The sequence below is a fragment of the Lepidothrix coronata genome, unplaced genomic scaffold (assembly GCF_001604755.1).
Source record: "Lepidothrix coronata isolate B3197 unplaced genomic scaffold, Lepidothrix_coronata-1.0 Scaffold81, whole genome shotgun sequence".
NCBI classification, from domain to species: domain Eukaryota; kingdom Metazoa; phylum Chordata; class Aves; order Passeriformes; family Pipridae; genus Lepidothrix; species Lepidothrix coronata.
This window is the reverse complement of record NW_016690261.1, coordinates 645,753-668,459: the sequence shown is the minus strand read 5'-3', so window position 1 is coordinate 668,459 and position 22,707 is coordinate 645,753.

Genomic DNA, 22,707 nt, shown 5'->3' with positions numbered 1-22,707 from the left:
CCATACAGAGCAGTCACACAGAATGAACTGGGTCACTGCTTAAACTGAGTTACTAAAACAAAACATGATTTCCACCTGACAAACACAAGTCTGTCTAGAAGTCAGGAACCCAGGTCATTCTTACCACACAGGGGAGAATATCACAGACTCACAGAACATTCTGAGTTGGAAGGGACCCACAAGGAACATCACATCCAACTCTTAAGTGAATGGTTTATAGAGGGATGGAAGCCACAACCTTGACAATACTAGCACCAGGCTCTAACCAACTAAGATAATCTGACTAGGGCATAGGAAAAAGTGTTGGGATCATGGTATACGAGTAATTGAATGAGATACCAGTACAATGGTATAGTGTATGGATGGAGGAGGATAATTTTGTTGCTTTAGTCCATGTGCCTTAAATAAACAATTCAATACCTTATAATGCAAGTTAGTAGGAGTTTCATCTAAAAGATTCAAGAAAATTCGCAGAAGATTCTGTAAGATGATGTGATTACTGTGAAGAAAGTAGTCTTCTGAGCAGGAATTGAATGTACAGAACTGTTTATCAGTGAGAAAACTAGAAAATGCTTTGTTCATTTATTAGTCTCTTGGAAGAAAATGTTAAATTCTCACAGCCTCTTTATTATTCCAAAGCATGAGAAGAATTGATTTTTGGCTTCTGAAGCTGAACAAAGTAAAATATTAGACAGCTAATTACTGTCAGTGATGTTGGCATAGATGGTTTTGTCATGATTAGTTATTGGGGTTCAGTAAAGGGTAAAAGCGTGAGTGCAATTGTTTGACATAGATAAGGTCAGAAAAAAAATTGAAATAATCATATCTTATCTAAAATAATATGTGGACCCCATTATTTACATTATTGTGAATCTGACAGATTATACATCTTAATATTTTCAAACTTCTTTAGAAATGCTGTTGAAATCAATGAGACTAAATAAAACAAACCCACATTTGAAAAGGGAAAAAACTGAAAAGTAGAGATGAAGGGAGAATAAATTTTATGTTATAAAGGATTTTGAGTTTACAGAATTTTTTAAGGATTTTTTCTCAATTTGAGTTAAAATTTCTAGGTAAATTTCTTATGGAAAAGAGTTTAAGATGCATATTTCATGTCTCAGTAGCTTGGTTTTTACTGTATTAGTTGCAGATTAGTTTAAACAAGAGCAAGAATTCAGACAAATCATTTAAGAGGAAGTATCAAAATGGTACATTCTGATACCTTTGAAAAATTCTTGTAATATTAATACATTTTTAAAGCTTTTGCATTTCTATAAAAATTTTTTTTTCCTTTATCACATTTTTACTGCTTATAAGAAGTAATTGACACAGGATTAAAAAAACAAGTCCATCAGATTTGCAGCTATAGGACATTACTGACCTGTGCTAGTTACAATTCACTATGAATAATTAATGTACCCTGAAATTTTCATTCTTATTCACAGAAGAACCTGCAGTGACATCTAACTTTTGGAAGAACACTGAACAATAATTTAAATATGAATAGTAACACAACACATGATAGGCTGACCATTGACTGTTGTACTGCAGGAGTATTTCAGCTGAGCACTGTGGAACATGTAAATGTGCCTTCATGGCACCTCTAAGGAGGTAGATATGAAGTTATCACAAGTTTTCTTTTCATAGAAAAATTGCCTTCTGAACTAGTTAAAATTGGCACAATGAAAGCTGTTCAGGCCTGTACTGCTGCATCAATATACAAGAAATATTTGGGAAAGACTGAATGTTTATTTTAAAAAGTTGTACAATCTTGATAGTAACTTTAAACCTGTTAGGACTTGAAGATATGAAAGGAAAAGAAGATCTTATTTAAAAGATATTCTTATTCACCATCAATATAAGGTCCAGCTTCACTTTAGAACATTAGGGAATTGAGATTTAATTGCAAGAAAAATTATTTATTCAGTACTAGCTCTATCTGCACTCTAATGAAACACTTGTGATAAAACAGAAATTTTATGTGAATAAGAGCAGAATAGGGCCAGAAAGTAAGAAATATTAAGATTTGTATTTTCTTTCCAGTGAATAGCATAATTTATTTTGAGCTGTCTTATTAGAAATGCACTGTTATGCTAGTAGTTGGATCACTATTTAAATCTTCAGGTTCAATTTAAAATAGACATGAAAAATGTCTGCTTACCAGAAGCTATGTGAAAGAAATTGAGGCTCACTATTTGCTTTCTAAATCAAACATTCTATAAGATAACTGCACAGCAAAGTATATTGCAAGGTCTTGTTAAGTGTACACAGCTTACCAGTCAGTTCAAACATCAGCTTTGATATCAAGATTCTTTTGAACTTCCACTTACAATTTCTTCACAGTGGAAAGAAAGTAGTTTCAAGAAAATGAATATAAATAAATATGAATTAGTTCTTTCATAAAAGCCTAATTTGTGAAAATGTTATCACAGCCCACTTCAGTGTCTTCAGCATGAGTATAATTTTTGCAAATATGGTCTTTGGAAGTGTACAAGGTTTTACAAGATACCACATCAGGTTCATGGGTAAATGAGATTCCATAACTCTAATGGTATAACATGAAGTGATGAGAAAAGGGTGGAGGGAAAGTTAGTCGAATCTTCAGGGTGTTCAGTCTATTGTGATAGAGAAAATGCAATACATGCTTTAACTGAAATCACACTGAATCACATTGTTATATTTTCTATCTCTTTCGTTATTGAAGCCTTCAGTCTGTATTTTACACATACTTTTCAAGCATTGTGCAAGATAAAATGGCAAAATAGAGTGCAGGTTACTCCTGAACCTGGAAATTTCAAGAGATAAGGATAAACTGCTAACTCTATAAATGCCCATTGGCATTGATAGAGTTAGACATTAGGTTCAAATCTGTGTCCTTGATGATAGAAATTATATTCTTCACTTTGTGACCATGGATTGCTGAGAAATGAAAAATAGATGGCAAAAAATAGGTAAGATGTTCCTTCCCGTTCATCAGGATCCCAGCCTTGTAATTTTTTTACTCTTTTAACTGTGAATGGGCTTAGAATGATTAATATTGTCATGACTGACATCTTCACCATAATGAGTTCTTATTTTCATCTATGGTCATTCCCTACTTAATGGCAAAGCATCCATTAACCACCAAGCTTGATCTGAGGCTAGATCTGACACCAAACATTAAATCTTTCAGTAGCAGTTGGGATTTTATAATCACTTCTTCCTATGCTTATCCATAGCTGCCTAGCAATATCTAGACTTATATTGTGAAATTTGTCCATTTTGTTGCCATGCTTGTCCTGTGAATATTGTAGTAGTCCCTGACAATTTCCTGTGGATACCAAAAAGTCTGCTTCTTCCATCTCTACAGTGAAAACACATTTAACATACCATGCTTCACTGACAGAAATGGACAGAGAGGAAGCCACAGGGTACCTGGAATAGCTTTACACTCACGACAAACACAGGACAAGAATTCTGAGACACAGAAGAATAAGAAAATGATTGTGTTTCTCCAACATTTTTTTATTAATTTCCTTATTTGAGATACAAAATCTTTTTATTAGTGGCTGATTCTAATAAACTTCTGCCCATGACTAAAAAGGCTTAGAATTGCTTACACTGTAGGCTTAGAGCACTTCTGCAAATAATCATCTGTGCTGTCTTTACTAAAGAATCTCGAAAAGTGCTTTTATAAAACTAAAGTGAGTAGAAGCATAACTAAATTCACTCACTGACATGAATTCAGCATCCAGCTGTGTCAGTGGTTTTCTTCTGATTTTTTGAAAGATAATTTTTCCTTCCTGAGAAAGAATTATTTTCACATATTAAATATTTGAGATCTACAGGAAAAAATAATGATTCATGAGGTAGATATTTACTGCATAGATAGACAGAAGGTGAAATAACTGAGAAGAAGTGTCAGTCCTCTGTGTAGTTGAAGCAGCCTTGGACTCAGCAATGAAGTAAACTCGAATGTCAAAGATCTTTCATTCTCTACAATTTTCCCTGTGAATTTCTAATTTTAGTTACCTCTTTTATAACCTTTAAACCTCTCCTGCTGTAGAAAACTATTCTTATTAACAAATAGTTTAAACTGAAGTGAAATTAGACAAGTACATTTCCAAAACAGTACTGCTAGAGAGGAGTTTGGCTAAAACTACAGCTAATTCCATTTTCAAATGAGATGTTAATATCTTGCATGCTCTTTGAAGCCCCATGATGTCCAACCAAAGAATTAAAATAGCTCAGCAATGTCAAAGAAGTTTCTTACTTCAAGAAACTATCTTGATTTTGTATCTATCCTCTTAGGATGAGCTATCTGCCTTCCTCATTATTTTTTCCACATTAACAGTAAAATATGGTGCAAATCCTATGTCTCAGAAGTTCATCATATGAATACTAACAGAAGTCTTACATCTGCATCTCCTCTGTCCTTCTCTTTATGTGTTTGGTTGTACCTAAATAAAGATGTGAAAGTTGATGTGAATGACTATGAATATACAATCATTTTGAAGGCATAATGCACAATATAATTGCTTCTGTGAGCTGTAAAATATAAGCTGCAGATTCTAAAATCAGCCTTATACTATTAATCTGTATTAACACTTTTATAGTTGATGGAACTTTTGAAAGACTTTGTTCTACCCTACTTTAGACTAATTTCTGACTGAATGGGAACAACTTCCATTTATAGGACATAGTACCTTATCTCAGCAAGACATCTCAAGGTGCTTTAAAAGAGATGTACAATAATTAATAACACAGCTTGCAGTGCCAAGCTAATGATGGGAAGCAAAGAGAAAAACAAGTCAGTTTTCAGTTTTGATTTAAAGCCCTCTGACATTCATGGCATGTCTTGGCAGAGAGTGTTAAAGCAAGGCTTTTAAATATCTGAAACAGCAGCATCATAATACAGCATATTAGCAGAACGGGTACTGCACCTTGATATGACCTGTTAGTGAAATGTGTGAGTTTTGGAAGAAAATTACATGGGATGGTTTTGTGTTTGGTTTTTTTGGTTCGTTTTCTTTTTTTTTTTCTTCTATTCAAGTCTGTGTGATTCTAAAAAAAGTACCACTGAATCAAGATTGTTTGGAAATTAGTAAGACACACTTCTATCACATTTTTTAAGACAGGACTGGAGTTATATGATGCAGATCTCCAGTCAGAATCCTATAAACATTATTTTAGTTTGTATAAGCATGAAGGATGTGTTATCTGTCTGATACAACTGTGTGAGGAAAAGGGATTCTAAATAACTCTAAAGGATCATGTCCACCTTCAGCATTGTGTATTATAGTCTTATCAATATATGGAATATTTTTGAATATTTCATAGACACTTATCTTTTATTTAGCACAAACAAAAATGCTTCAAATGCAAAATATCGAGAAGTATCCATATAATACAACTTTCCACATTTGCCTAAAATTTCTCTAACAGAGAAACCCAGATGAATAACTGTCCAGAGATGTCTGTTTCTTCCTATTAACTACATTTACTGTACACAAATACATGAGATTTACGAGGTACATAAATTTATGACAATTCATATGATGGCCCAAGTGAAAGATTTGTCTACTACATCTAATTCCGCGCCCTATCCCCCATAGTGTCTAATAACAAATATTCAGATAAATATTATAATGACTGGTCTATATCTTGTGCACCATCTAACCTATTGAAGACAGTGATTCCTAAATGAACTGAACATCTAGGTCACACAATCTGATAGCCATTTATATATTTATAAATAATAATTAGAAAACCACACCATCTCATACATTTTAACCCAATTCATGTTTCTGACATTTACATATTTTGGCAATGTATTAACTAATTTAATTACAACTGGGGTGTAACCACTATTTTGATTTGCTTTCAGTCTGTCAAATTAAGCCTGATACAATCTTTCTAAGCCATGATAAGTTGTGAATTACTCTTCCTTATTTATTCATAAATACATCATTCATAATTTTATCATCTTTCTAATACATTTCCCCACATCCATCACTTCTTGTAGATGCTGTTTTACACCCCCAGGCAGCAGGCTTCTGATACATGAATTTATTCTTCTTTTCTACTTCCACAACTTTTTTTTCATTTTAGAATATCTTCTGTGAATTGAGTAAGACAAGAATATATTTGATTTTCAAGTTGCAAGTCCAACTTGGAAGTATGGAGTGGAAAATCCACATCTTTTTTGCTCTTTATAATAATTTATAATACTGTGGCGGATTGATCGCACCTGATAATTAAGCCCCTACTAAGTCTCTTGCTCAATCCCCCTCAGTGCGTGGAGAAAATCAAAAGAGCAAAATGAGAAAAATTTTTGGGACAGATTAACACGTAAAGCAAAGCTTCAAGCAAAGCAAAATTAGGAATTCATTCCCTGTGTTCTGTTAGCATGCAGATGTCCACTCACTTCCTGGGAAGCAGGGGCTCAGCACATCTATTTGTTGTTATTCAGGAAGACAAATAATATAACCGCAAGCAACCCCCATCCTCCTCTTTTCCTTGAGCTTTTATTGCTGAGCACATTATACAATATGGAATATGCTTTTGGTTGATTGGGGTTGGCTGTTCTGGCTTTTTCCTTTTCCAACTTCTTGATCATTCCCTATCCTATTCACTGGGGTGGCAGAGTGGAAAAAATTTCAAGCAGAAACAAAAGTAAAAACCCCCTCACTTCTGTGCAAGCACTATTCAACCACAGTCAAAACAATGCTGTTTTAATCTCACAAATCCAAAACACAGTACCATATGGGGTAATATGAAGAAAATCAAATCCATTGTTGCCAGAGCCTGTACAGATATTCTTGGTTTTATGACCACTGTTCTACTTTGTTCAGAAGACTATGTAAAATGGCTTTAAGACACTTTTCCTGAACTGTGAGACAATGTAATTTGATGAGTGAAACTTATCCAGGAAGAAACTGAATTTGAATACTTTATAGCTATTAGCACACTGAACTTTGAATTAATCTGTCTGTTGTTAAGAATTGGATCAAGAGGTTCTTTTCCTCTTGTTAATCCTCTAACGAGTTGCTCAAAAAAGCATGGTCCTCAAATGTCCAGGTTCTTTAGCAGTAGTGCCTTCCTCTCTGTACAGGTCAACAGGCAAGGACTGTCTTCTGTATGATTGTGGGTTTTATGACATAAGAGTAAGAAAAAAAAAATCTCTCTCACATACTAATAGCCATAATTCAGGCACTGTAGTGCTGGAACACAATTTTCATTATCAAAGTGATATTCATCTCTCATTGCCTCTGTTATATGAAGTTTATTATGTATTCTGAGTCAGTTGTCTTCATTCCTTCTAATGGCAACAATGAAAAAAATATATACATCCCAAGAAGGCTTCACCTTGCAATGAGACGATGGATATTGTGAAGCTTTTGATGTCTCTCTATCGTATCACAGATTTCAGAGATTAGTAGTTTAGATTTTCTGGTCCTAAATTTTAACCTCAGTTTTAAGTATCTAAATTTAGATGACAGACATCCCTTCACTGTGGAAAAAGGCATCCTCTTTTCTCACTGCAGCTGTATTGATTACAAGGAGTCATTAATAGCTTACAACAGATGAGACATCAGTCATTCTGGCCACGGTCCAACAATGCAATTAAGACCATGCTTAACATTAATCAATGAAACTGATTTCAGAGAAACTGCTCACAAACTTAACGTTAAGTAGGCATTTAAATATACAAACTATCAAGTGTTACAGAAAAGAAAAATCTGGGCTTCAGAAACTGAATAGTAAATACCAGGGAAATATGAGAATGTAGCACAGCTACATATTAGAAGACATATGGACTGGAGATTTAAAAAAATAAAAAAATAAAAAAAACCCAAAACCCACAAGAAAAACCCCATAGCAGCAGATTCAATGTCTAAAATAATTATTTAAAATGTTCAAGGATAAATAATTGCTGTTGAAAAATTAAGAAAATAAACACAAGATCTAAAGGGATCTTCACAGAGACTGTGCAAGGGCAAAAGCCCATGTCTCATGATGCGTGAAAAAAGGGACACTGAGAGGCTATCTTTGAATGACTAGCAGATGGAGACTCACAAGATGGAGCCTTATAATAAAAAAACCACCCAACCCATGGAATCCCAGTGGAAACAAAACTGAAGGAGAACAAGCAATGAGTCCTTGCAGAAAATAAGGTAAAAAGCATCCTATGATACACTAGAAAAAGGTTCTCCAGCAGATGGAGGAAGTGATTCTTCCTCTCTAGTCAGCACTGGTGAGACCATACTTGGAGTGCTATGTCCAGATCTTGATTCCCCAGAACGGGAAAAGCATTAAAAATCTGGAGAAAGTCCAGTGGATGGCTACCAAGACAGTCAGGTGTTGGAGCCTCCTCAGGGGAGGCTGAAGAAAGGGCCTACACTTAGCCTGAAGAAGAGAAGGCTCAGAGGGAGATTGTTGTTGCTGTCTAATTTATTAAACAGAGGGTGTAGAGAAGATCAATCCAGATTTCAGAATTAAACTGTGGAAGAATGCAAGACAACAAAACCAAGTTGGAACATGGCAAACCTGTATCAGACTTTTTTTTCACCCCGTGAGTTATCAAACAGTGACCAGAGAGTCTGCAGAATCTCCATCTTTGGAAATATTTAAGATTCAAATGGAAAAGACCATAAGCAACCTTCTGAAACTGTGACACAACTCTACTTTGAGGAAGGAGTCAGTCTAGATGACCTCCAAAATTTCCCTTCAAACTTCAATTATTTTATGACTCTATCCTACTTACATAACCAAAGCTATGATTTTGAACTAGTGGTTCACTTCAAATCTTCAGATTAATAGTCTGTGGCTGGGCATGGTATATTTCTTGACCATGTAGTTATCACTGTATATGCAAGAATAACAAATATTCTCATATCGGCTTCCTTTATAGCACTGGCTACTCTGGAAGGCTCTGAATAGGTAGGAAAAATTCACATTAAGGTATATGAGAACTTAAATCTCTCCATGGGGGATATATGAGTAGTCAGTAAGTAGAAAGACCAGTACTGGAACATTTTAAAAAGTTGTTAATTGTTGAAGGGAGGAAAATGCAAGTTCCATGACCCTTCCTTTTGATCATGTAGAGATTATAATGTAACAACTAAACAAACTGAGTTTTATGGGTACATTGATTGCATAAGACAAGGGATCAAATGAGGATGCATCACTTGGAAAAATATTAGCTCAAAAATCAGAATAGTAAGTAATACTTGGCATCAGGATGTGAATGATGACAACAGAAATGGACACTACGCAAAAAAGATTGAACTGACACATATGCATACATTTGTCCTTACAATTTAAACACATAGTCAATATACCATGCAACAGATTTGATTCACTCTTGGCATGAAGCCACATTAGGTCTAAATCGAAATCTACCATCAGCAATTTCAGGCTAAGCATTTATACTGCTGTAGATATTTTAAATTATGAATACATTTGCTAAGGGATGTTAGAGGGAAATTAAATAAAACTGTCTTTGGCAGTGACTAATAGGCTATTGTTTCTGTTTTGGCATGTCTTATTTTGGTTAGTCTTTTTTTTTAATATTGTGTTTTGTTTCAATAATTAAAAAATAAAGTAGTCAGAGTTGACTATAAGACGTGAAGTTACTTAAAAAAGAGAACCCCTCCACAAACTTAGGTCAATGTGAAGGCAAATCCAAATGGAGCATTTGTGAAGAACATCTTTTATCAGCAAGTTGGGGATGCAGGAATAAAATGTTTTTCCACTTTTACTTAACTGTGAAGGGTTAGCAGAAAGAAAGAGCACATAGAAAGCCACTCAAGAGTTGCTTTTTTCCCCAGAAAGTGTGGCCATGTGTCCTTGTTACATTCTTTAATGAGCTGTGTATGAAGATTTAATATTTGAAAACTTTAAAAAATATTCTCCTTCCCACACACAGGAAGTTTGGAAAGGTCACAGATACATGAGTAAACCTCAAGCAGTATTATCACTCACTGTGCCTTGTGGTAGTCATAGTGATTACAGTTTTTATGGAAAATTTCTTAAACTTGATGATTTGTCAGTACACATAATTAATAAGAGAGATTAATTCTTAATTATTCCTGAGATTAATTTTGAATCATATCAGAGTATTTATGCTGCCTTTTGCAAGTGCTCTATTATTTATATTTGTACTTGTGAAGGTTTAATAATCAAGATTTAAGTTGATATTACTATATATGTCAGAACTTCCTGATACCTTTATATTTGTGTTATTTTTTATTGTATTCTAACAAATTAATAAACTAAAAAGTGTTGATTAAACACAGCCTGCTGATTATTCTTTAAAAATGCATTATTTCATAAATCTCATGTCCTTTATTTGAAGATGACAATTTAATAATTAAAAATTATAGAGAGGAGTAAAGGACTCAAATATTTGACATTAACCTAGTCTTGTATAATAATTTCTAATATATAAGTGTCAAGTTGAGATTGCATTTATTTTAAAATAACATAAAATTGATTTAAAGACAGTAGCTCACTTCCTTGATTCAACATTGTATATCTGTGAGTTATTGAACAATAACTTTGTACTGATGGTTTAGTTATCCAGTTCACTTGGCATCAACTGCTTAGCATTGTTAACATTTGACCCTAGATACTAAGCTATGACACAGAAAGACTTATATGGAGAGGTATGTTAGAAAAGAAGTCCCTTTCTGATATTATAGTGTTTCTTGGATAGAGCTTCCTTTATCAGTCTCTTAACACTGTTTTTCTTTTAAGTTATATGATTTTCTTTCTGGTTTTGTTGTTTGGTTGGTTTGTTTTTGGTTTGGTTTGGTTTGGATTGGGTTGGGGTTTTTTGTTCTGTTTGGTTTGTTTTTTAGGTTTTTTTGTTGGTTGTTTTTTTTATGATTAAACAAGTTAAGGGTGTTTGTACCATAAAGCACAACACATGACAAAAATTACAGAATCACAGAAATGCTATGTGGGTTGAAAGGTGTTCTCAAAAGGGACCAACACCCCTGCTTAGAGCAGGGCCAGGTCATGCAGGATGCTTGGGGTCATGTCTAGTCAGATAGTTTATAATTCTATGAATGGTGAAAGTTGTTCTCAGTTACCTCTCTAGAAAGTAACCATTTATTAAAAATATTTGAATATTAATTCATAAAAATATAAAGACTTGAATTCTATTGCATCAATTTATGCCCAATAATTTCCTCATAAATCTCTTTTTCACTAGGAAAAAAAGATACTTAACTCTCAATATACTTAAGTCTCTCAATCAGGGGAAGAAAACATAACTTCTACAAAAGATTTTTTTTAATTTATTTTTTATGACCTACTAAGATTCTAAGAGATGAAAATCCTCACTTAAAGATGTTTCCTCTATGGCACAAACAATTTTATTCTTCTCAGTTCCCCTCAGTTTTTCAATCTATATTTTTAAACATAAAAATAACAAAATTATATTCAGAATTTGAAATCTAACAGTACATACACCATAATACAAAGGTAGAATCTCTGCACTTATTCTGCTTACTTATTACCTTACTTTCCTGCTACTTATATCATTAGCCAGAGCTGTCTTAAGAATTCTCAGCTGTATAGATGAAATTGATTTGGGTTTTTTTCGTCCCAACAATTTTGTTCAGATTTTAAGTCTGAGGAAAGTTTTAGAAATCACAGATAAGAATGAGGGCCTGATTGCCTTTGTGTAGTTCATTTGCCTTTGGCATTTTACGGTTAGACACAGATGATACAGACCAGTCCTTCTCACAGGACCTACTAATACCCTTTCCGCTATTTCTGAATGCTTCTCTCGTCTTCCTCTGTGATGCTTTGATTTACCTTGCAGCTGTGGATAATCTTACTCTTCCATTTCTCAGGCAACTGGAAAGAGACAAGGGAAAGGCAGATGATACAAGAAGAGAAATGTGAATGCAAAAAGCCAGGAAATCTGTCATAGTGTTATGAAATTAATATTTTGCAGTTGTAATGAGGATGAGGGACCATCTATCTTGTGGAAATGTGAATGACACTGAGTACAGCATAAGGTTGCTGGAAGTGTGAGAAAGTGATGAGTTTTTTGGTTAGCAATTAACTCTAGAACAACCCACCACTTTGTTTTCTGGCGCAAGTATGTGTTCATCAGAAAAGACTTTTCCATCCCATAACTTATTTTCAGAACAGTCTCTATTATGTAGGCATGAACTTGTTCTTGATATGTCTTTTATTTTAGCTTTATTAAAATATATTTTCTTTGAACAGGCTTAGCTCACCAAATGATCCAGTTATTTCTCTTTGATTTGCTCTTGTTATTTCTCTTCACTGTACCAGCCCCTTTACATATGGAAGTGTTTTCAGTAGTGAGTTATATTTCTGTCTGATTTTTTAATTAACAGCATTGTAGGTAGCCAAAACACAACCATTGCAGGTAGCCAAAACACAACACAAAAATCCCTACCAGGTGATGATCCTTTTTAGATAGTTACTGAGCTATCCCTGTTAACTGTTCTAAATTATTTTAATATAATCTTTTTTTCACACTGGACAGCATTATTAATCAATCAAATCAGTGTATGACAGTCAGTCACCTCTTTAACAAAAATACTGTGGATCTACAATGTATCTGCAAAATTTTTATTTTAACCAAACACACAATCTCATCAATGAGAAAAATTAGAGATTTTTGTCGAATTTTTTAGCTCTAAACCTAAATGGACTGGTAGCAGTCACACTCATATTCTTAAACACTGTCAGACAAATCAAAGGATCTCAGCTGAGATATTCAAGTTGCTTTCTCAGTCCTTTTTCATTAAAAAACCTGCAGTTATTTGGGAGTATTGGTTACCCTGACTCATAACTGTATTCATGCAATCCTTTGTAAAACTACCTGGAAAATTCTATTTACGGTTCTTTTTCTTTTCGTTATTTCAGCTGCATTGTGCTTTTCAGAATATCTTTTGATTGTAGAAATTTATGGTGTAGTACAGGACAGAATGTGTGTTTATGGACAAGGAACAGTCAGGGTCTGTCAGGGCAGGACTTGGCAGGGCAACTGGCACAGTTTCAGCGCCAGCCCCAGGCATTGATCAACTCCCTGGGGATGCGGATCAGCTGAGGCCCAAGCTGTGATATGGGGCTGTGAACTGGGGTCTGCATCACACCTGGAGAGGGGAACCATGGTCCCCGCACCTGGTATAGACTGGTAAGGCCATGGAAATGGGGACAGGGACAGGTCAAATCCAGGCTGGGATGTTAGTCTATGGGTGAAGCTTTGGGTTCAGATAAGCAGTACCACAGACAATAAAAGACAGGGTAAGAGGTGACAAATGAAAAGACAGAGTTCCTGGAAAGGTTTTTTCCAGCCCTTTTCAAACAAATCTTCATGCCAGTTTCAGGTCACATGGTTGCATATCAGGCTACTTACCCAAACCGAAGGGAAGGTGCTCAGGACCCTGTCACAAGTGCCTCTCTTAGCCATGTTCACACGGCAGCACTATCTATCAAAGAGATGCTTCTGTTTCACTTCTGGGTTGTCAAAAGTAGAGACTGAATTTTTAAAAGAAAGGGAGGTGAAAGGAATGCTCCAGTGGGAATGAGGAGCTGCAAGCACAGGCAATCAGTGCTGCCAGAAGGACAAAGAACGCTCAGAGCTGTTTTAAAATTTCCCCATGTGCATTTCCTAATGACCAAGCTCTCTTGTATCAGAACCGAGATATGCCATGAAACTCCATGAAGCTAAGAATAAGGGATAACATAGTGCTGAAATTAACTGCAGAAAGTTTATCATGTATAACAAATACTTACATTATACCATAAAAATGGGAGGTATCAATCCATATATTGTCATAAAATCACTTCAGATTAAATAGTTATGACATGAGAATACAAAAATAAACAACTAAATAAATTGAGAAATTGCCTTTAGTTTTTGGAATATTCTCCAAATGATAGAAAAATTAGAGAACCTTCAGTGTCTATTTTTCTCAAAAGTCCTCGCAAAAAATGGGTGTTTTGGTGTGAACTTATTTAAAAGGTATCTAATCTCATGAGAGTATTGATGAATTTGGTCATCTCAAAATATCTTTACTCTCTCAGAGAGTTCCTCACCTCACTTACCTAAGATGCACAAATTTGTCACTAAAATAATTAAATTCTGTGCCTTGGCAGATTCTCTAATCCCACATGATAATCTGCGGAGAATTTAAGATAACAACCAAGTCACATTCTTTTGTGTCAGAATAGCAGAACTGCAGTTCTGCCAATATAATCATATGGACAATGAACACATATGCAAATAAAACCCTACATCCATGGAAACTGCTCTAGTTTTTTTTCAAAAAACTTCTTCTGCCTTTACAGAATATGAATTCATAGCTGCTATAGACTGTACAGATTTTTTACATAAATTATCAGAAACATGATTAATTTCTACATTTAGGTAGTTTGCTTGGTCTTCCTTGTCAAGTGTTAGTTGATCAAGAGTCCATTTGCTTTAAGGGTAGTTATCATGAAACTAGCTTACACCCATCTCCTCTTGCTTTAGGCAACAATAAGACTGCTTTTTTTATAATTGTTATTAATCTTATTGGTCTTGAAACACTGCTGAAATAGAGAGAACCCTCTAGCATTATTTTTCCTAGCTCTGTGTCAAAATGCTGAACAGTACTTGCAAACCAGTTTGTACTCCAGTTATGCAACTCGAGAATGACCTTACAAGGTTGATATCTTGCCAGCATTTTAAAGCATTTATGTAAACCTTTTCCACATATGAAGCTGTGTCAGGGTGAATTTATGCTGATACTTTTGGTCTGTGTTTGGCCCAGACAACTGTAAAAGTTTTGTTCTTTCCCTGCCAAGTTTTGAGAAAACAAGTACTGATAAACGGGTACCTCGTCCTTGGAGAGAGAGCTTCTTGTATAAACTGGTTTAATTGGTGTTCTGTGATTGGCTAATTGTCCTCCAAGGTCACTTGAAGGAGAAAGTGAAGACTATAATGATGAACTAGCGCCCCCAGACTCATTTGGAAAAGACCGCCCAAGTGCAGTACGCAGGTGCAGGGAAAGCCACGCGCGCGCAGAAGAGATGCACTTACATAACGAAGGGGGTGGGACGGAGGGCCTCTGGCTGGGCAGTGTTGACCACTCCTGCCCAGGTTGAGGTCACTCAGTTAATTGTATAAAAGCAGATAGCGCTTTCTTGGAGGGGAGCTAGCTTTACTTCAAGGACAACGTTGCCTTTTGGAGGGGACACCTGCCAGTTTGTGAACTTATTGACCCTCCAAGGATGCAGCTTCTGCTATGGGCAATTATAGGCATTCTAGGTCGGTAAGATAACTTTATGGGCGACAGCTGGGTAACTGGGGAGGTCGTGCTGGGGGCTTATTTCTCTTCTCCTTCCTCCCTTTTGGGTTTGTTCGTTTTGTTGGCCACCTCTTGGTAATAAATATCGGTTTTTGCTGAGCTTTCAACAATGTCTTGGTTTCAAGATTCAGTATGTTCGAATCCCTCCCTAATACAGAAGCTAGAGAGAACTACATGGTAACAAAAGCATCTTGTATATACAGAAAGGTAAATTAACCTCTGAAGTGTCGCAATCAAATGGAATAGCTCTTTCAGAGGAAGGTTTAATTTATTATGTATAAATAATAATAAAAAACCCATAACATAAAACAGAGAACTCTTTTATTGTTGCTGCTTTTTAAATCTGGAAAAAAAGATTTTGTTCCGTTTCATGAGAGCTTCACTTTGACAGTATATGATTTATGTGTGTGTTCTCTGTCTTATTGCATTATCCTTGGAAATTGAGTGGGTAATGTAGATTTTCTGGAAGGGAGGAGACTCCTTCTTCCCTGATAAGTAACTATGTCTGCTGAGTAAGAGAAGGTACCAACGATTACAGGACATAGCAGTAGCAATGAAGACTCCCTACACGGACATGCAAGACTGCAGCTCAGAAGAATGGTGGTAAGATCAGGAAACAAAAGTAAAGTATTAGGAAAAATGGAATAAATCCTCCTATGAACAAGAATTTCACAGTTAGATCCAGGTTAGACGCTGGGTTGACTGAGACCAACCAAAATTAGAGATGCAAAAACACAATAGGCAGGACATGAACTTTTTGCAAGCCCTTTTTCTGCTTTTTTTGTTTTGTTTCTGTGCTGTATTTCTTAGTTATCTCAAGTTTTATCATTTGAAATACAACTTTTCTGTGACATATTTTGTAATTTATTTTATGTTTATGAGGTTTGAGTAACTCACTGAAGAAAAGATCTATGATGATCCATCTTAAAGCTCTGGCTGATGTGCCTTCTGTACTTTAAGTACCTCTCCTCATTGTTCATCTGAGTCTTTATTCCCCTCAAAATACTGCTCTGAAGGTGTCGCATCACACCATTTTTTCTTCCAACAGGTAACAGGTTGATAACCATAAGGTTATTGTTAAAATTGTACTGACTAACTGGATTTTCTCTTCATCTGTCTGACCCATATTCCTGTATTTTCTCAGAAATTGTTCTTATTGATCTTCATCTCATCACACTCTAGCCTGAAACTGAACAGACAATTTAGGACTGGGGCTAGATCTGCTGCAGAAAAAGCTGTGAATTTGCAGAGAGATTTCATTAGACTAAGTAAATACCTTAGTGCATTATATTGCCTTGAAAGAGTCTCAGAAAATTCAGATTTTCCATTCTCAGAAGGTATTTATGGCTACAAATAGTTAATTTCTAGTGATTAACTATGGATGTGATTTCAACTGAGAAAGCTGAGATGGGAGGAAAAGGAATAAGAGCAGATAAATTTAACACTGGTGCATTATTGTTTCTTAGAAATACAGAAGCTGATAGGTGGGCCCCAGAAGTGCAAATGAAGAGCAAGATATAGTTCACCTTCCTACAATAATCTGAAAATCAACTAAATTAGCTGTGTTTGCTCCCACTGCTGTCAAATGAGAAACAAACACCCCCTTTGCCACATGCACAGGTGATTAATATCGTATGGCTTAAAAAAAATGAATTTATACTAGCTAGAATTTCAAAGAGAAAGTTTATTTGTATTGTTTTCAAAAGAAAGAAGTTGTTTCATTTTTTAAATATCACTAGCACTTCATATTTTCATATTTTACATGCTGAACCTTCCGGGAAATTAAAATGTTATACAAATACTGTGGTATCAGATGTCAAAGTAGAAAATATTTTTTTTAAAGAGCTTAATTCTTTTTTACATTAATTATACTGGAGCATCTAAATGTATATTTGTTTATACAGTTATATAATATGGATGCATCTCAAATATAAAGTAATTTATTACATTACAGGATGCTCAAGTTACAGCAAAACTAGCAGGCTGTAGGAGGTGGATGTGCACACCAACTTCTTGAAATGGAAGGATGAAACATTGCTCCAAAGTTATATTAATAAATGTTGATCCTGAACAGTGGTCTCTCAAATCAGATAAAATGAAAAAGAGAGAGGAAATATCTTTGTGACATTTTAAGGGAGATAATCAAGGTGGTATAAGAGAAACATCCACTTTGCTCCCCTTCTGAGGAGCTGCCAGATCTGAGAAAATACAGATGTGTCAAGGTATGTGAGATATGGACTTGCTTCAGATCCTGCTAAGTTCCAGGTCAGAAGGCTCAGGTTTTCAGAGGTGAGGAAGAGCATCACATTGAGCCAAAAACATCTTGGTAGATTTTCTACTTTTGGGAACTCATACTGTTCACAAAATACAAAACCACTAACATAAGGGACCAAACAGACTGTTCAGCCTTAGATAGATGATGAATTCAACCTTTGTGACTTTCTTGTTCAAGGACAAACTATCAAGATAACTTCAATGTTAAATTTTATGCTATAGTATGTCTTCAGCTAGTTCTTTTAGAATATAAAAAATGCAGAGCAGTAGCTATATTTAAGAAATAGATTAATCAAAAGTTTAAATCAAAATCTTATAGGGCTTATTAACTACATATCATAGAAAACACTTAGAAATTCAGGAAACAAACATTTCTTCTTCCAGTGTTCTTAAACAAGTATTTATGATAAATTTGATGGATGTATCTTTATAAGAACATTTTTATTAAAAACTAGCTGCTATCTGCCATGTTAAGTTTATAACTACCCTCATTTAAGCTGATAATTTCCTTAAAAGTCTCTATTATAATACTGTATGTAACACACAACTTTGCAACCAGAATGCTCATTTCAGTACCGAATAAAATTATCTTTTTTCTACGTATTTTTTAAGTTCTCAGGACAGTTTAGAGGGAAGTGTTTCTTCAGAAACACCTCAGAGTAAAATTACATCCCATCCTCAGTAATCTCAAAATTTTGGATCAGTCATCTTATCAATTTCCAGTTTATTACAATATTCCAGGTGCATACTTTTTATTGTATTTCTACTCCTAAATTTCAGCATTGGTAACTTGAAGATGACTATATGTAGACCTCCCTTTATGGATGAATCCAAGTGAAATTGATTTCTGTCTACTTTTTATATTTTTGAAGTTATCACCACCACCTTGTCCTTTGTGGGTCATTATATCACTCATTATTTTATTGCACAAAGTTTCACACATTTATTTACAACATTCCAGTCACAGCAGTCAAGCTTCTGACAGAATTTATAACTTTTTGTACTGTTTTGGAAGAATTAAGAAGGGAACTGAGAAAATTAAATTTTTAAGCAGAATATACCTAATCTAAGGAAAATTTGTACTACACACATAAAATATAATAATTTCATCTGTATTCACAGCCAGAAGATATTATTACTACTTGTGCTTTGAATCAGTGACTCAGTGATTTCAAGCTCTGTGTACTCCGTCTGGCTTTTAATGATACTTTTCTTCTTTCTCTCAAGAGTTATTATTCCTTTTGTGTATATGTAATGTGTCTCTAGCTTTCTGGTTTTCCCATGCTTGTGCTATAATATTTAGTCTAACTTTAAAACCTAGTTTTAGGTTCAGGATTATTGAAAAACTGAATTAGGAATTTTGTACCCCGTTTGTAACGTTCTAACAAATTAGGTTGTATGGTCAATATATCTGAGTTATTAATATCTGAGATAGGTATAGGACTTTCCTATGTCAGATTAATATGAACACAGATATCCTATATGTTGCAAAAAAATCTTTCCTGTTTAGATGTTAGGTTTCATGAAACCCAGTTTCAAGTCTTTTGTATCTTCATGGTATTTGCAAATACTCAGACTTTATTTTTAAATGGCTGTGAAATAAATGTCAACTTTTCCAAGGTTGTTGCAGACCTGCATACTTTTGAAAGCATTCAGTAGTTTGCTCAAAACTGTACATATGTATTGTTTTGGGTAGGGAAAGGTGCTCCAGTGTCAGTAAAATAACAGTCCCATTAAATATAAATAAAAACTTGTGAAACTTATGAATAACCTTTTGTAAATCTAAGGTTGTTCTTGACAGTCTTATTAAGGGTAAAAATTGCTTTTCAGAAAACCTAGACTTTTAAAAACTGTTAGTGACAGTACATTCATATCACTAATGGAGATCGGGTCATGTATATAGTATGGGATACAGAGAATATTTATCACATCACCAAAATAAAGAAAAGAAAGAAAGACTTAAGGCCCAGAGGTGTAGCCCTGCTTCTTACACAGGAAGAAGGTGCAAATACTCAAATTTTATATTTTAATACTTGTAATCAGTGCAGTCAAAATGACATTTTGAGTAACTTTAGATGTAAGGAAGTAATATTTTTGTCTTTAATGAAGCTGAATTTTATATGATATCTGTTTAGCATGACAGGTGGGAGGAATGGGACAGCAAGCTAGATAGCAAGGCTAACAGTGCTCTCACTGTTGTCTCCCCCCTCTGAGGATCTCAGGCTTGTGCAAACCTGATCTGTAAAGTGTGCAAGATCATGCCATTTAAATTACAGGAATTTAAGGAATTCAGGTTCTTAGGTAACAGTGACTTGAATATATATTTTTGAGAAATGTGTTGTAACAACTACAGGTTGCTTTACCATATCATGCTTGCATCTCAGTGGAAGTAAATACCTTGTTATTCTGAACATGAGGTAATATCTGCTATAAGGCTCCGGTTCAAAACTAAGCAAGATTGGCTCATTTAGTGTATTTCCCTTCAGCCTCTCTCTTATTCTATTTTTGCCTCCATGTACACTATAGAAAAATGTGTTAAATAGAGGGATTTTTTTTGTTGTGTGTGCAGATACAGGAAATGCAGGAACAATTTAATAATAGGAGAAGTGTCACTTAAATCTCCTCCTCCGCATTACTCTCAGACAGCATCCTGTATGCTGGTTGCCTTATGCCCTTCACTACTGAGACAACTACTTAGAAGCTGCTGCAGTTTTGTGATGTTCTCTGTATATAATTTGTGAAGTGCTTGGGGATGAAAAGTGCCATATAAATGTAGGTTATTATTATAGTGTACTTTGCTTGACTGGAGAAGCTGCATCAGGAAGATTGTTTTATTGGGTTATCTCCTAGGTAACCGTGATTAACTATAATGATAGTGACTAGTGCTCTTTAAATGGGACAGTAGTGGCACAACCACAATCTAACGGGAATAAAATTAGACACCATCAAGTTAGGTAATGTTGATTAACCATGTACTAAATGGATATAAAATTATAAGTTGTTTTCTTAGCACACATGCATTTTCAATTCAAAATTAAAGGCTATATTTTCCAAGATTCTCGAGAGAATTTCATAACTGCTAGAAGTTACTGCACTATCGTATTTAAGCCTCTGCATTTCAATTACATTTAAAATACTTAAGTCATTGTACTATTTCTAATTTAAAAGTCACAGAAAAATGCTTTGCTATACACATTTTATATATATAGTTTTAGCAATTGCACGGTAATTAAGGCCTCAATTCAGCAAAGCTAATAAGGAAAAACTCACTTTTCTTGTTATTTCTGGAGGACAATTCACACATTTGAAGTTCATATTTGCATATTATGATAAGAAGCCTTTGGATAATCAGATGCTATATTCCCCCTCCCACTGAACCACTACACCAACACAAATGTCTGCTTTCTCTCGCTTGGGCATAACACTCCTTCATAATTTCTGTAACACCTCATTTTAAAAGGCCTTAGATGTACATCTACTCTTTCTTTGCTAGCTTCCACATAGGATGCTTTAGATACTGATTACTAAAAACAGACAATAGATTGTATCATGTATTTTCCAGGATATCAGACCAAAGCCAAACAAGTTGTCCCTTGTTACTATTACCTGTCCTTATCAGCACAAAGAGTCTCTTACTACCTTTCAGATTACAGCAACAGGGACATGTTTTGATAACTGCTAGACTTTTTTTTCTATTGCTGGAGAAAAATAAACATATCTAGGCAGTAGAAGTAATTCTCCACTTAGTACAATTGAAAAAGGTTCCTATGATTGTGAGGAAGCTGAGAAATGTGTCCATAAATTGAAGGCTGTTGCCACAAATGCAGCAATACTATAAGGATATACTAGCAGATTAAAGAAATAAAACATTTAAAGAGATTTCTAACAATTGTGTGACAGCATCCTTGAAAGCTTCTTTTCTAGTAGTGAAAGGCTCTCATGATCCTCTTCTATGTCCCAAGTGCTATATAGAGCTTGAAAAATATGTGCCGTGCACTCTTCTGGAGTACCTATTAATTCTCATAGTTACTTGACTGGGGAAAAAATTGCCCTAGATTTGGAGAAAAGGTTAGATCTTAAATTGGTGCTAGAGAAGTTTAAATAATTAAGGCAGCTAGAAACAGTTATTTATCTACCAGTATGCAATCTGGATTATCAGAATTTGATATTTCTGACATATTAAGGCATAGGAAGAAGAAAGCAAGCTGGCTTGCAAAGAAAAACAGTTGCTAGAATTCAACTGCACAAATTTAATGTTTTAAAGGTTTAAATCTAAACCTGAGCTAGTAGAATTCTGTGTCCTTATACTGAATGAAAAGAGAATAACCACTTAGAGGTACAATAAATTTAATCATACGATATTAAATGTTGGTGTAGATGCACTTCACTTGAGCTATTGATTTCAACACCTTTTTTGGGTGAGAAGCCCCAACTCCTACATGACTATTCTCAGGCTCTTGTGGTGTCTAACATATCAATAACCCTTGCATCTCTGCTACAGCATGGATCTCCATCCCCTACCTCTACTGAAAGGGTAGAGCAAAGGTCCTCACTACCACATTGTCCCTCAAATATTATTGTACCATCCTGAGGTTTATCTCTAGCCAGACTTGTTTTACCCCATTTCCCCTTCAAATTTAGTTTAAAGCTCTTTCAATGAGCCCTGATAACTCCCGTGCAAAGATTCTTTTCCCACTTTGAGGCAGTTGCATCCCACCTGTTACCATCTGGCCTGGTGCTGTTTAAACTGACCTGTGAGCAGAACCCTCCAAATTTTACCATCAACACCAGGCTCTGAGCCAGGTATCGATCTTCTGTCTCTTCCTGATTCTTCTCTCATCGTTTCCTGCCACTGGACAGACAGAGCAGAACACTATTGTGCTCCTGATCCCTTAGCCAATCGTCCCAAGGCCCTGAGGTCTCTCTTGATTGTCCTTGGGCTCCTTATAGCTTCACCACTGCCTACCTGAAATAATGGACAGATCTGAGGGCTGTACCAGGGTAGGAATCTTTCTCTTCACCTCTTTAATCTAAGCCTTGTCTAAGAAGTGGGTCCAGTCTGCATATTGGGCATTCTGTTCCCCTCAGGAGAAAGTTTCGTATG